At 49.6% G+C, this 15,002-nt stretch overlaps 4 non-coding genes across 4 annotated transcripts; all 4 read left to right on the top strand.

Moving 5' to 3' along the window:
• Positions 1-941: 941 nt before the first annotated feature.
• Positions 942-1,014, top strand: TRNAC-ACA (transfer RNA cysteine (anticodon ACA)). The gene has a single exon. It is a non-coding gene; the product is annotated as a tRNA-Cys (tRNA).
• Positions 1,015-2,629: 1,615 nt separating this feature from the next.
• On the top strand, positions 2,630-2,702 carry TRNAR-ACG (transfer RNA arginine (anticodon ACG)). Its single transcript has one exon. It is a non-coding gene; the product is annotated as a tRNA-Arg (tRNA).
• A 5,204-nt stretch (positions 2,703-7,906) lies between these two features.
• On the top strand, positions 7,907-7,979 carry TRNAR-ACG (transfer RNA arginine (anticodon ACG)). Its single transcript has one exon. It is a non-coding gene; the product is annotated as a tRNA-Arg (tRNA).
• A 5,615-nt stretch (positions 7,980-13,594) lies between these two features.
• On the top strand, positions 13,595-13,667 carry TRNAC-ACA (transfer RNA cysteine (anticodon ACA)). The gene has a single exon. It is a non-coding gene; the product is annotated as a tRNA-Cys (tRNA).
• Positions 13,668-15,002: the final 1,335 nt, after the last annotated feature.

Raw genomic sequence — 15,002 nt, 5'->3', positions numbered from 1 at the left:
AGGCACGGTCATGTGAAGTCCAGCGGGGTTCAGAAAGATGTCGTAGGAGGTCAAGCAGGGTTCAGAAAGAGGTCAGAGGAGGTTCAGCAGGGTTCAGAAAGAGGTCATAGGAGGTCCAGCAGGGTACAGAAAGAGGGCGCAGTAGGTCCAGCAGGGTTCAGAAAGAGGTCATGTGAAGTCCAGCAGGGTTCAGATAGAGGTCATGTGAAGTCCAGCAGGGTTCAGAAAGATGTCGTAGGAGGTCAATCAGGGTTCAGAAAGAGGTCAGAGGAGGTTCAGCAGGGTTCAGAAAGAGGTCATAGGAGGTCCAGCAGGGTACAGAAAGAGGTCGCAGTAGGTCCAGCAGGGTTCAGATATATGTCATGTGAAGTCCAGCATGGTTCAGATAGAGGTCGTGTGAAGTCCAGCAGGGTTCAGATAGAGGTCATGTGAAGTTCAGCAGGGTTCAGAAAGAGGTCATGTGAAGTCCAGCAGGGTTCAGATAGAGGTCATGTGAAGTCCAGCAGGGTTCAGAAAGATGTCGTAGGAGGTCAATCAGGGTTCAGAAAGAAGTCAGAGGAGGTTCAGCAGGGTTCAGAAAGAGGTCATAGGAGGTCCAGCAGGGTACAGAAAGAGGTCGCAGTAGGTCCAGCAGGGTTCAGAAAGAGGTCATGTGAAGTCCAGCAGGGTTCAGATAGAGGTCATGTGAAGTCCAGCAGGGTTCAGAAAGGAGTCATGTGAAGTCCAGCAGGGTTCAGATATATGTCATGTGAAGTCCAGCAGGGTTCAGAAAAGTTGGTGCATTCATTTGTGTTCAGCTGCAATTCCGAGTACTTGTCAGAGGCCTTTGTGCGCGTGGCTCAGGAACGTGCACGTCTGCGACAACCGGAGACCCCTTACGTTGATCACTCATTATTGCAGCACTAAAACATATCAGTAGGAGTGATAGCTCGTAGTCACATGGGCCAGTGGCGCAATGGATAACGCGTCTGACTACAAATCAGAAGTTTGTAGGTTCGACTCCTACCTGGCTCAAAACTGATTTTGACTTCACTTTTAGCAATATTTAATGAAGTCGCGTGGTCGCTTTGCTGCTTCAACATATTTTCCTGAAGTCGAATTAATTGGAGTGGTAGTCCACCCCTTGGTGACGATTGAGTAACCTTGGTCACCTCTTTAAAATACAGTCGCGACCCTCGCGTCAAGGATTTGGCAACAGATTACGTCATCTTCCCGTTCCAAACCTGCTTTTTTAGTTCTACTTCCTTGAGGAACAGAGAAACCCAAGGTATCACCGCCATCGGAACGAGGGTCAAGCTGGGCTCAAGTCTTTCACGAACCTGCTGGCCAGGCCCAACGTTCAAATATGGTTGGAGGAGGAATTTGTCATTTGTTCCGGCTGCCTGCGAAAGCTCGCCCATGCTTCCTGAAGTACACTGGGATCTGCAACGTCGACCAACGAAGACTGGCAGACCGTCAGTGAAAAGGCACGGTCATGTGAAGTCCAGCAGGGTTCAGAAAGATGTCGTAGGAGGTCAAGCAGGGTTCAGAAAGAGGTCAGAGGAGGTTCAGCAGGGTTCAGAAAGAGGTCATAGGAGGTCCAGCAGGGTACAGAAAGAGGTCGCAGTCGGTCCAGCAGGGTTCAGAAAGAGGTCATGTGAAGTCCAGCAGGGTTCAGATAGAGGTCATGTGAAGTCCAGCAGGGTTCAGATAGAGGTCATGTGAAGTCCAGCAGGGTTCATAAAGATGTCGTAGGAGGTCAATCAGGGTTCAGAAAGAGGTCAGAGGAGGTTCAGCAGGGTTCAGAAAGAGGTCATAGGAGGTCCAGCAGGGTACAGAAAGAGGTCGCAGTAGGACCAGCAGGGTTCAGAAAGAGGTCATGTGAAGTCCAGCAGGGTTCAGATAGAGGTCATGTGAAGTCCAGCAGGGTTCAGAAAGGAGTCATGTGAAGTCCAGCAGGGTTCAGATATATGTCATGTGAAGTCCAGCAGGGTTCAGAAAGATGTCGTAGGAGGTCAAGCAGGGTTCAGAAAGAGGTCAGAGGAGGTTCAGCAGGGTTCAGAAAGAGGTCATAGGAGGTCCAGCAGGGTACAGAAAGAGGTCGCAGTCGGTCCAGCAGGGTTCAGAAAGAGGTCATGTGAAGTCCAGCAGGGTTCAGATAGAGGTCATGTGAAGTCCAGCAGGGTTCAGATAGAGGTCATGTGAAGTCCAGCAGGGTTCAGAAAGATGTCGTAGGAGGTCAATCAGGGTTCAGAAAGAGGTCAGAGGAGGTTCAGCAGGGTTCAGAAAGAGGTCATAGGAGGTCCAGCAGGGTACAGAAAGAGGTCGCAGTAGGTCCAGCAGGGTTCAGAAAGAGGTCATGTGAAGTCCAGCAGGGTTCAGATATAGGTCATGTGAAGTCCAGCAGGGTTCAGAAAGGAGTCATGTGAAGTCCAGCAGGGTTCAGATATATGTCATGTGAAGTCCAGCAGGGTTCAGAAAAGTTGGTGCATTCATTTGTGTTCAGCTGCAATTCCGAGTACTTGTCAGAGGCCTTTGTGCGCGTGGCTCAGGAACGTGCACGTCTGCGACAACCGGAGACCTCTTACGTTGATCACTCATTATTGCAGCACTAAAACATATCAGTAGGAGTGATAGTTAGTAGTCACATGGGCCAGTGGCGCAATGGATAACGCGTCTGACTACGAATCAGAAGATTGTAGGTTCGACTCCTACCTGGCTCAAAACTGATTTTGACTTCACTTTTAGCAATATTTAATGAAGTCGCGTGGTCGCTTTGCTTCTTCAACATATTTTCCTGAAGTCGAATTCATTGGAGTGGTAGTCCACCCCTTGGTGACGATTGAGTAACCTTGGTCACCTCTTTAAAATACAGTCGCGACCCTCGCGTCAAGGATTTGGCAACAGATTACGTCATCTTCCCGTTCCAAACCTGCTTTTTTAGTTCTACTTCCTTGAGGAACAGAGAAACCCAAGGTATCACCGCCATCGGAACGAGGGTCAAGCTGGGCTCAAGTCTTTCACGAACCTGCTGGCCAGGCCCAACGTTCAAATATGGTTGGAGGAGGAATTTGTCATTTGTTCCGGCTGCCTGCGAAAGCTCGCCCATGCTTCCTGAAGTACACTGGGATCTGCAACGTCGACCAACGAAGACTGGCAGACCGTCAGTGAAAAGGCACGGTCATGTGAAGTCCAGCAGGGTTCAGAAAGATGTCGTAGGAGGTCAAGCAGGGTTCAGAAAGAGGTCAGAGGAGGTTCAGCAGGGTTCAGAAAGAGGTCATAGGAGGTCCAGCAGGGTACAGAAAGAGGTCGCAGTAGGTCCAGCAGGGTTCAGAAAGAGGTCATGTGAAGTCCAGCAGGGTTCAGATAGAGGTCATGTGAAGTCCAGCAGGGTTCAGATAGAGGTCATAGGAGGTCCAGCAGGGTTCAGAAAGATGTCGCAGTAGGTCCAGCAGGGTACAGAAAGAGGTCGCAGTAGGTCCAGCAGGGTTCAGAAAGAGGTCATGTGAAGTCCAGCAGGGTTCAGATAGAGGTCAGGTGAAGTCCAGCAGGGTTCAGAAAGGAGTCATGTGAAGTCCAGCAGGGTTCAGATATATGTCATGTGAAGTCCAGCATGGTTCAGATAGAGGTCGTGTGAAGTCCAGCAGGGTTCAGATAGAGGTCATGTGAAGTTCAGCAGGGTTCAGAAAGAGGTCATGTGAAGTCCAGCAGGGTTCAGAAAAGTTGGTGCATTCATTTGTGTTCAGCTGCAATTCCGAGTACTTGTCAGAGGCCTTTGTGCGCGTGGCTCAGGAACGTGCACGTCTGCGACAACCGGAGACCCCTTACGTTGATCACTCATTATTGCAGCACTAAAACATATCAGTAGGAGTGATAGCTAGTAGTCACATGGGCCAGTGGCGCATTGGATAACGCGTCTGACTACGAATTAGAAGATTGTAGGTTCGACTCCTACCTGGCTCAAAACTGATTTTGACTTCACTTTTAGCAATATTTAATGAAGTCGCGTGGTCGCTTTGCTTCTTCAACATATTTTCCTGAAGTCGAATTCATTGGAGTGGTAGTCCACCCCTTGGTGACGATTGAGTAACCTTGGTCACCTCTTTAAAATACAGTCGCGATCCTTGCGTCAAGGATTTGGCAACAGATTACGTCATCTTCCCGTTCCAAACCTGCTTTTTTAGTTCTACTTCCTTGAGGAACAGAGAAACCCAAGGTATCACCGCCATCGGAACGAGGGTCTTGGGCTCAAGTCTTTCACGAACCTGCTGGCCAGGCCCAACGTTCAAATATGGTTGGAGGAGGAATTTGTCATTTGTTCCGGCTGCCTGCGAAAGCTCGCCCATGCTTCCTGAAGTACACTGGGATCTGCAACGTCGACCAACGAAGACTGGCAGACCGTCAGTGAAAAGGCACGGTCATGTGAAGTCCAGCAGGGTTCAGAAAGATGTCGTAGGAGGTCAAGCAGGGTTCAGAAAGAGGTCAGAGGAGGTTCAGCAGGGTACAGAAAGAGGTTGCAGTAGGTCCAGCAGGGTTCAGAAAGAGGTCATGTGAAGTCCAGCAGGGTTCAGATAGAGGTCATGTGAAGTCCAGCAGGGTTCAGATAGAGGTCATGTGAAGTCCAGCAGGGTTCAGAAAGATGTCGTAGGAGGTCAATCAGGGTTCAGAAAGAGGTCAGAGGAGGTTCAGCAGGGTTCAGAAAGAGGTCATAGGAAGTCCAGCAGGGTACAGAAAGAGGTCATAGGAGGTCCAGCAGGGTAGAGAAAGAGGTCATGTGAAGTCCAGCAGGGTTCAGATAGAGGTCATGTGAAGTCCAGCAGGGTTCAGATAGAGGTCATGTGAAGTCCAGCAGGGTTCAGATAGAGGTCATGTGAAGTCCAGCAGGGTTCAGAAAGATGTCGTAGGAGGTCAATCAGGGTTCAGAAAGAGGTCAGAGGAGGTTCAGCAGGGTTCAGAGAGAGGCCATAGGAGGTCCAGCAGGGTACAGAAAGAGGTCATAGGAGGTCCAGCAGGGTACAGAAAGAGGTCGCAGTAGGTCCAGCAGGGTTCAGATATATGTCATGTGAAGTCCAGCAGGGTTCAGATAGAGGTCATGTGAAGTCCAGCAGGGTTCAGATAGAGGTCATGTGAAGTCCAGCAGGGTTCAGAAAGATGTCGTAGGAGGTCAATCAGGGTTCAGAAAGAGGTCAGAGGAGGTTCAGCAGGGTTCAGAGAGAGGCCATAGGAGGTCCAGCAGGGTACAGAAAGAGGTCATAGGAGGTCCAGCAGGGTACAGAAAGAGGTCGCAGTAGGTCCAGCAGGGTTCAGATATATGTCATGTGAAGTCCAGCATGGTTCAGATAGAGGTCGTGTGAAGTCCAGCAGGGTTCAGATAGAGGTCATGTGAATTTCAGCAGGGTTCAGAAAGAGGTCATGTGAAGTCCAGCAGGGTTCAGAAAAGTTGGTGCATTCATTTGTGTTCAGCTGCAATTCCGAGTACTTGTCAGAGGCCTTTGTGCGCGTGGCTCAGGAACGTGCACGTCTGCGACAACCGGAGACCCCTTACGTTGATCACTCATTATTGCAGCACTAAAACATATCAGTAGGAGTGATAGCTAGTAGTCACATGGGCCAGTGGCGCAATGGATAACGTGTCTGACTACGAATCAGAAGATTGTAGGTTCGACTCCTACCTGGCTCAAAACTGATTTTGACTTCACTTTTAGCAATATTTAATGAAGTCGCGTGGTCGCTTTGCTTCTTCAACATATTTTCCTGAAGTCGAATTCATTGGAGTGGTAGTCCACCCCTTGGTGACGATTGAGTAACCTTGGTCACCTCTTTAAAATACAGTCGCGACCCTCGCGTCAAGGATTTGGCAACAGATTACGTCATCTTCCCGTTCCAAACCTGCTTTTTTAGTTCTACTTCCTTGAGGAACAGAGAAACCCAAGGTATCACCGCCATCGGAACGAGGGTCAAGCTGGGCTCAAGTCTTTCACGAACCTGCTGGCCAGGCCCAACGTTCAAATATGGTTGGAGGAGGAATTTGTCATTTGTTCCGGCTGCCTGCGAAAGCTCGCCCATGCTTCCTGAAGTACACTGGGATCTGCAACGTCGACCAACGAAGACTGGCAGACCGTCAGTGAAAAGGCACGGTCATGTGAAGTCCAGCAGGGTTCAGAAAGATGTCGTAGGAGGTCAAGCAGGGTTCAGAAAGAGGTCAGAGGAGGTTCAGCAGGGTTCAGAAAGAGGTCATAGGAGGTCAATCAGGGTTCAGAAAGAGGTCAGAGGAGGTTCAGCAGGGTTCAGAAAGAGGTCATAGGAGGTCCAGCAGGGTACAGAAAGAGGTCGCAGTAGGTCCAGCAGGGTTCAGAAAGAGGTCATGTGAAGTCCATCAGGGTTCAGATAGAGGTCATGTGAAGTCCAGCAGGGTTCAGAAAGGAGTCATGTGAAGTCCAGCAGGGTTCAGATATATGTCATGTGAAGTCCAGCATGGTTCAGATAGAGGTCGTGTGAAGTCCAGCAGGGTTCAGATAGAGGTCATGTGAATTTCAGCAGGGTTCAGAAAGAGGTCATGTGAAGTCCAGCAGGGTTCAGAAAAGTTGGTGCATTCATTTGTGTTCAGCTGCAATTCCGAGTACTTGTCAGAGGCCTTTGTGCGCGTGGCTCAGGGACGTGCACGTCTGCGACAACCGGAGACCCCTTACGTTGATCACTCATTATTGCAGCACTAAAACATATCAGTAGGAGTGATAGCTAGTAGTCACATGGGCCAGTATCGCAATGGATAACGCGTCTGACTACGAATCAGAAGATTGTAGGTTCGACTCCTACCTGGCTCGAAACTGATTTTGACTTCACTTTTAGCAATATTTAATGAAGTCGCGTGGTCGCTTTGCTTCTTCAACATATTTTCCTGAAGTCGAATTCATTGGAGTGGTAGTCCACCCCTTGGTGACGATTGAGTAACCTTGGTCACCTCTTTAAAATACAGTCGCGACCCTCGCGTCAAGGATTTGGCAACAGATTACGTCATCTTCCCGTTCCAAACCTGCTTTTTTAGTTCTACTTCCTTGAGGAACAGAGAAACCCAAGGTATCACCGCCATCGGAACGAGGGTCAAGCTGGGCTCAAGTCTTTCACGAACCTGCTGGCCAGGCCCAACGTTCAAATATGGTTGGAGGAGGAATTTGTCATTTGTTCCGGCTGCCTGCGAAAGCTCGCCCATGCTTCCTGAAGTACACTGGGATCTGCAACGTCGACCAACGAAGACTGGCAGACCGTCAGTGAAAAGGCACGGTCATGTGAAGTCCAGCGGGGTTCAGAAAGATGTCGTAGGAGGTCAAGCAGGGTTCAGAAAGAGGTCAGAGGAGGTTCAGCAGGGTTCAGAAAGAGGTCATAGGAGGTCCAGCAGGGTACAGAAAGAGGGCGCAGTAGGTCCAGCAGGGTTCAGAAAGAGGTCATGTGAAGTCCAGCAGGGTTCAGATAGAGGTCATGTGAAGTCCAGCATGGTTCAGAAAGATGTCGTAGGAGGTCAATCAGGGTTCAGAAAGAGGTCAGAGGAGGTTCAGCAGGGTTCAGAAAGAGGTCATAGGAGGTCCAGCAGGGTACAGAAAGAGGTCGCAGTAGGTCCAGCAGGGTTCAGATATATGTCATGTGAAGTCCAGCATGGTTCAGATAGAGGTCGTGTGAAGTCCAGCAGGGTTCAGATAGAGGTCATGTGAAGTTCATCAGGGTTCAGAAAGAGGTCATGTGAAGTCCAGCAGGGTTCAGAAAAGTTGATGCATTCATTTGTGTTCAGCTGCAATTCCGAGTACTTGTCAGAGGCCTTTGTGCGCGTGGCTCAGGAACGTGCACGTCTGCGACAACCGGAGACCCCTTACGTTGATCACTCATTATTGCAGCACTAAAACATATCAGTAGGAGTAATAGGTAGTAGTCACATGGGCCAGTGGCGCAATGGATAACGCGTCTGACTACGAATCAGAAGATTGTAGGTTCGACTCCTACCTGGCTCAAAACTGATTTTGACTTCACTTTTAGCAATATTTAATGAAGTCGCGTGGTCGCTTTGCTTCTTCAACATATTTTCCTGAAGTCGAATTCATTGGAGTGGTCGTCCACCCCTTGGTGACGATTGAGTAACCTTGGTCACCTCTTTAAAATACAGTCGCGACCCTCGCGTCAAGGATTTGGCAACAGATTACGTCATCTTCCCGTTCCAAACCTGCTTTTTTAGTTCTACTTCCTTGAGGAACAGAGAAACCCAAGGTATCACCGCCATCGGAACGAGGGTCAAGCTGGGCTCAAGTCTTTCACGAACCTGCTGGCCAGGCCCAACGTTCAAATATGGTTGGAGGAGGAATTTGTCATTTGTTCCGGCTGCCTGCGAAAGCTCGCCCATGCTTCCTGAAGTACACTGGGATCTGCAACGTCGACCAACGAAGACTGGCAGACCGTCAGTGAAAAGGCACGGTCATGTGAAGTCCAGCAGGGTTCAGAAAGATGTCGTAGGAGGTCAAGCTGGGTTCAGAAAGAGGTCAGAGGAGGTTCAGCAGGGTTCAGAAAGAGGTCATAGGAGGTCCAGCAGGGTACAGAAAGAGGTCGCAGTAGGTCCAGCAGGGTTCAGAAAGAGGTCATGTGAAGTCCAGCAGGGTTCAGATAGAGGTCATGTGAAGTCCAGCAGGGTTCAGATAGAGGTCATGTGAAGTCCAGCAGGGTTCAGAAAGATGTCGTAGGAGGTCAATCAGGGTTCAGAAAGAGGTCAGAGGAGGTTCAGCAGGGTTCAGAAAGAGGTCATAGGAGGTCCAGCAGGGTACAGAAAGAGGTCGCAGTAGGTCCAGCAGGGTTCAGAAAGAGGTCATGTGAAGTCCAGCAGGGTTCAGATAGAGGTCATGTGAAGTCCAGCAGGGTTCAGAAAGGAGTCATGTGAAGTCCAGCAGGGTTCAGATATATGTCATGTGAAGTCCAGCAGGGTTCAAAAAAGTTGGTGCATTCATTTGTGTTCAGCTGCAATTCCGAGTACTTGTCAGAGGCCTTTGTGCGCGTGGCTCAGGAACGTGCACGTCTGCGACAACCGGAGACCCCTTACGTTGATCACTCATTATTGCAGCACTAAAACATATCAGTAGGAGTGATAGCTAGTAGTCACATGGGCCAGTGGTGCAATGGATAACGCTTCTGACTACGAATCAGAAGATTGTAGGTTCGACTCCTACCTGGCTCAAAACTGATTTTGACTTCACTTTTAGCAATATTTAATGAAGTCGCGTGGTCGCTTTGCTTCTTCAACATATTTTCCTGAAGTCGAATTCATTGGAGTGGCAGTCCACCCCTTGGTGACGATTGAGTAACCTTGGTCACCTCTTTAAAATACAGTCGCGACCTTCGCGTCAAGGATTTGGCAACAGATTACGTCATCTTCCCGTTTCAAACCTGCTTTTTTAGTTCTACTTCCTTGAGGAACAGAGAAACCCAAGGTATCACCGCCATCGGAACGAGGGTCAAGCTGGGCTCAAGTCTTTCACGAACCTGCTGGCCAGGCCCAACGTTCAAATATGGTTGGAGGAGGAATTTGTCATTTGTTCCGGCTGCCTGCGAAAGCTCGCCCATGCTTCCTGAAGTACACTGGGATCTGCAACGTCGACCAACGAAGACTGGCAGACCGTCAGTGAAAAGGCACGGTCATGTGAAGTCCAGCAGGGTTCAGAAAGATGTCGTAGGAGGTCAAGCAGGGTTCAGAAAGAGGTCAGAGGAGGTTCAGCAGGGTTCAGAAAGAGGTCATAGGAGGTCCAGCAGGGTACAGAAAGAGGTCGCAGTAGGTCCAGCAGGGTTCAGAAAGAGGTCATGTGAAGTCCAGCAGGGTTCAGAAAGAGGTCGCAGTAGGTCCAGCAGGGTTCAGAAAGAGGTCATGTGAAGTCCAGCAGGGTTCAGAAAAGTTGGTGCATTCATTTGTGTTCAGCTGCAATTCCGAGTACTTGTCAGAGGCCTTTGTGCGCGTGGCTCAGGAACGTGCACGTCTGCGACAACCGGAGACCCCTTACGTTGATCACTCATTATTGCAGCACTAAAACATATCAGTAGGAGTGATAGCTAGTAGTCACATGGGCCAGTGGCGCAATGGATAACGTGTCTGACTACGAATCAGAAGATTGTAGGTTCGACTCCTACCTGGCTCAAAACTGATTTTGACTTCACTTTTAGCAATATTTAATGAAGTCGCGTGGTCGCTTTGCTTCTTCAACATATTTTCCTGAAGTCGAATTCATTGGAGTGGTAGTCCACCCCTTGGTGACGATTGAGTAACCTTGGTCACCTCTTTAAAATACAGTCGCGACCCTCGCGTCAAGGATTTGGCAACAGATTACGTCATCTTCCCGTTCCAAACCTGCTTTTTTAGTTCTACTTCCTTGAGGAACAGAGAAACCCAAGGTATCACCGCCATCGGAACGAGGGTCAACCTGGGCTCAAGTCTTTCACGAACCTGCTGGCCAGGCCCAACGTTCAAATATGGTTGGAGGAGGAATTTGTCATTTGTTCCGGCTGCCTGCGAAAGCTCGCCCATGCTTCCTGAAGTACACTGGGATCTGCAACGTCGACCAACGAAGACTGGCAGACCGTCAGTGAAAAGGCACGGTCATGTGAAGTCCAGCAGGGTTCAGAAAGATGTCGTAGGAGGTCAAGCAGGGTTCAGAAAGAGGTCAGAGGAGGTTCAGCAGGGTTCAGAAAGAGGTCATAGGAGGTCAATCAGGGTTCAGAAAGAGGTCAGAGGAGGTTCAGCAGGGTTCAGAAAGAGGTCATAGGAGGTCCAGCAGGGTACAGAAAGAGGTCGCAGTAGGTCCAGCAGGGTTCAGAAAGAGGTCATGTGAAGTCCATCAGGGTTCAGATAGAGGTCATGTGAAGTCCAGCAGGGTTCAGAAAGGAGTCATGTGAAGTCCAGCAGGGTTCAGATATATGTCATGTGAAGTCCAGCATGGTTCAGATAGAGGTCGTGTGAAGTCCAGCAGGGTTCAGATAGAGGTCATGTGAATTTCAGCAGGGTTCAGAAAGAGGTCATGTGAAGTCCAGCAGGGTTCAGAAAAGTTGGTGCATTCATTTGTGTTCAGCTGCAATTCCGAGTACTTGTCAGAGGCCTTTGTGCGCGTGGCTCAGGGACGTGCACGTCTGCGACAACCGGAGACCCCTTACGTTGATCACTCATTATTGCAGCACTAAAACATATCAGTAGGAGTGATAGCTAGTAGTCACATGGGCCAGTGTCGCAATGGATAACGCGTCTGACTACGAATCAGAAGATTGTAGGTTCGACTCCTACCTGGCTCGAAACTGATTTTGACTTCACTTTTAGCAATATTTAATGAAGACGCGTGGTCGCTTTGCTTCTTCAACATATTTTCCTGAAGTCGAATTCATTGGAGTGGTAGTCCACCCCTTGGTGACGATTGAGTAACCTTGGTCACCTCTTTAAAATACAGTCGCGACCCTCACGTCAAGGATTTGGCAACAGATTACGTCATCTTCCCGTTCCAAACCTGCTTTTTTAGTTCTACTTCCTTGAGGAACAGAGAAACCCAAGGTATCACCGCCATCGGAACGAGGGTCAAGCTGGGCTCAAGTCTTTCACGAACCTGCTGGCCAGGCCCAACGTTCAAATATGGTTGGAGGAGGAATTTGTCATTTGTTCCGGCTGCCTGCGAAAGCTCGCCCATGCTTCCTGAAGTACACTGGGATCTGCAACGTCGACCAACGAAGACTGGCAGACCGTCAGTGAAAAGGCACGGTCATGTGAAGTCCAGCGGGGTTCAGAAAGATGTCGTAGGAGGTCAAGCAGGGTTCAGAAAGAGGTCAGAGGAGGTTCAGCAGGGTTCAGAAAGAGGTCATAGGAGGTCCAGCAGGGTACAGAAAGAGGGCGCAGTAGGTCCAGCAGGGTTCAGAAAGAGGTCATGTGAAGTCCAGCAGGGTTCAGATAGAGGTCATGTGAAGTCCAGCAGGGTTCAGAAAGATGTCGTAGGAGGTCAATCAGGGTTCAGAAAGAGGTCAGAGGAGGTTCAGCAGGGTTCAGAAAGAGGTCATAGGAGGTCCAGCAGGGTACAGAAAGAGGTCGCAGTAGGTCCAGCAGGGTTCAGATATATGTCATGTGAAGTCCAGCATGGTTCAGATAGAGGTCGTGTGAAGTCCAGCAGGGTTCAGATAGAGGTCATGTGAAGTTCAGCAGGGTTCAGAAAGAGGTCATGTGAAGTCCAGCAGGGTTCAGAAAAGTTGATGCATTCATTTGTGTTCAGCTGCAATTCCGAGTACTTGTCAGAGGCCTTTGTGCGCGTGGCTCAGGAACGTGCACGTCTGCGACAACCGGAGACCCCTTACGTTGATCACTCATTATTGCAGCACTAAAACATATCAGTAGGAGTGATAGGTAGTAGTCACTTGGGCCAGTGGCGCAATGGATAACGGGTCTGACTACGAATCAGAAGATTGTAGGTTCGACTCCTACCTGGCTCAAAACTGATTTTGACTTCACTTTTAGCAATATTTAATGAAGTCGCGTGGTCGCTTTGCTTCTTCAACATATTTTCCTGAAGTCGAATTCATTGGAGTGGTCGTCCACCCCTTGGTGACGATTGAGTAACCTTGGTCACCTCTTTAAAATACAGTCGCGACCCTCGCGTCAAGGATTTGGCAACAGATTACGTCATCTTCCCGTTCCAAACCTGCTTTTTTAGTTCTACTTCCTTGAGGAACAGAGAAACCCAAGGTATCACCGCCATCGGAACGAGGGTCAAGCTGGGCTCAAGTCTTTCACGAACCTGCTGGCCAGGCCCAACGTTCAAATATGGTTGGAGGAGGAATTTGTCATTTGTTCCGGCTGCCTGCGAAAGCTCGCCCATGCTTCCTGAAGTACACTGGGATCTGCAACGTCGACCAACGAAGACTGGCAGACCGTCAGTGAAAAGGCACGGTCATGTGAAGTCCAGCAGGGTTCAGAAAGATGTCGTAGGAGGTCAAGCAGGGTTCAGAAAGAGGTCAGAGGAGGTTCAGCAGGGTTCAGAAAGAGGTCATAGGAGGTCCAGCAGGGTACAGAAAGAGGTCATAGGAGGTCCAGCAGGGTTCAGAAAGAGGTCATGTGAAGTCCAGCAGGGTTCAGATAGAGGTCATGTGAAGTCCAGCAGGGTTCAGATAGAGGTCATGTGAAGTCCAGCAGGGTTCAGAAAGATGTCGTAGGAGGTCAATCAGGGTTCAGAAAGAGGTCAGAGGAGGTTCAGCAGGGTTCAGAAAGAGGTCATAGGAGGTCCAGCAGGGTACAGAAAGAGGTCGCAGTAGGTCCAGCAGGGTTCAGAAAGAGGTCATGTGAAGTCCAGCAGGGTTCAGATAGAGGTCATGTGAAGTCCAGCAGGGTTCAGAAAGGAGTCATGTGAAGTCCAGCAGGGTTCAGATATATGTCATGTGAAGTCCAGCAGGGTTCAGAAAAGTTGGTGCATTCATTTGTGTTCAGCTGCAATTCCGAGTACTTGTCAGAGGCCTTTGTGCGCGTGGCTCAGGAACGTGCACGTCTGCGACAACCGGAGACCCCTTACGTTGATCACTCATTATTGCAGCACTAAAACATATCAGTAGGAGTGATAGCTGGTAGTCACATGGGCCAGTGGCGCAATGGATAACGCGTCTGACTACAAATCAGAAGTTTGTAGGTTCGACTCCTACCTGGCTCAAAACTGATTTTGACTTCACCTTTAGCAATATTTAATGAAGTCGCGTGGTCGCTTTGCTGCTTCAACATATTTTCCTGAAGTCGAATTAATTGGAGTGGTAGTCCACCCCTTGGTGACGATTGAGTAACCTTGGTCACCTCTTTAAAATACAGTCGCGACCCTCGCGTCAAGGATTTGGCAACAGATTACGTCATCTTCCCGTTCCAAACCTGCTTTTTTAGTTCTACTTCCTTGAGGAACAGAGAAACCCAAGGTATCACCGCCATCGGAACGAGGGTCAAGCTGGGCTCAAGTCTTTCACGAACCTGCTGGCCAGGCCCAACGTTCAAATATGGTTGGAGGAGGAATTTGTCATTTGTTCCGGCTGCCTGCGAAAGCTCGCCCATGCTTCCTGAAGTACACTGGGATCTGCAACGTCGACCAACGAAGACTGGCAGACCGTCAGTGAAAAGGCACGGTCATGTGAAGTCCAGCAGGGTTCAGAAAGATGTCGTAGGAGGTCAAGCAGGGTTCAGAAAGAGGTCAGAGGAGGTTCAGCAGGGTTCAGAAAGAGGTCATAGGAGGTCCAGCAGGGTACAGAAAGAGGTCGCAGTCGGTCCAGCAGGGTTCAGAAAGAGGTCATGTGAAGTCCAGCAGGGTTCAGATAGAGGTCATGTGAAGTCCAGCAGGGTTCAGATAGAGGTCATGTGAAGTCCAGCAGGGTTCATAAAGATGTCGTAGGAGGTCAATCAGGGTTCAGAAAGAGGTCAGAGGAGGTTCAGCAGGGTTCAGAAAGAGGTCATAGGAGGTCCAGCAGGGTACAGAAAGAGGTCGCAGTAGGTCCAGCAGGGTTCAGAAAGAGGTCATGTGAAGTCCAGCAGGGTTCAGATAGAGGTCATGTGAAGTCCAGCAGGGTTCAGAAAGGAGTCATGTGAAGTCCAGCAGGGTTCAGATATATGTCATGTGAAGTCCAGCAGGGTTCAGAAAGATGTCGTAGGAGGTCAAGCAGGGTTCAGAAAGAGGTCAGAGGAGGTTCAGCAGGGTTCAGAAAGAGGTCGCAGTCGGTCCAGCAGGGTTCAGAAAGAGGTCATGTGAAGTCCAGCAGGGTTCAGATAGAGGTCATGTGAAGTCCAGCAGGGTTCAGATAGAGGTCATGTGAAGTCCAGCAGGGTTCAGAAAGATGTCGTAGGAGGTCAATCAGGGTTCAGAAAGAGGTCAGAGGAGGTTCAGCAGGGTTCAGAAAGAGGTCATAGGAGGTCCAGCAGGGTACAGAAAGAGGTCGCAGTAGGTCCAGCAGGGTTCAGAAAGAGGTCATGTGAAGTCCAGCAGGGTTCAGATATAGGTCATGTGAAGTCC

This window comes from Myxine glutinosa, chromosome 9 (genome assembly GCF_964187855.1).
Source record: "Myxine glutinosa chromosome 9, kmMyxGlut1.1, whole genome shotgun sequence".
In the NCBI taxonomy this organism is placed as follows: Eukaryota; Metazoa; Chordata; class Myxini; order Myxiniformes; family Myxinidae; genus Myxine; species Myxine glutinosa.
Note: the sequence above shows the minus strand (reverse complement) of the source record. Positions and strands in the feature narration are given on the sequence as shown.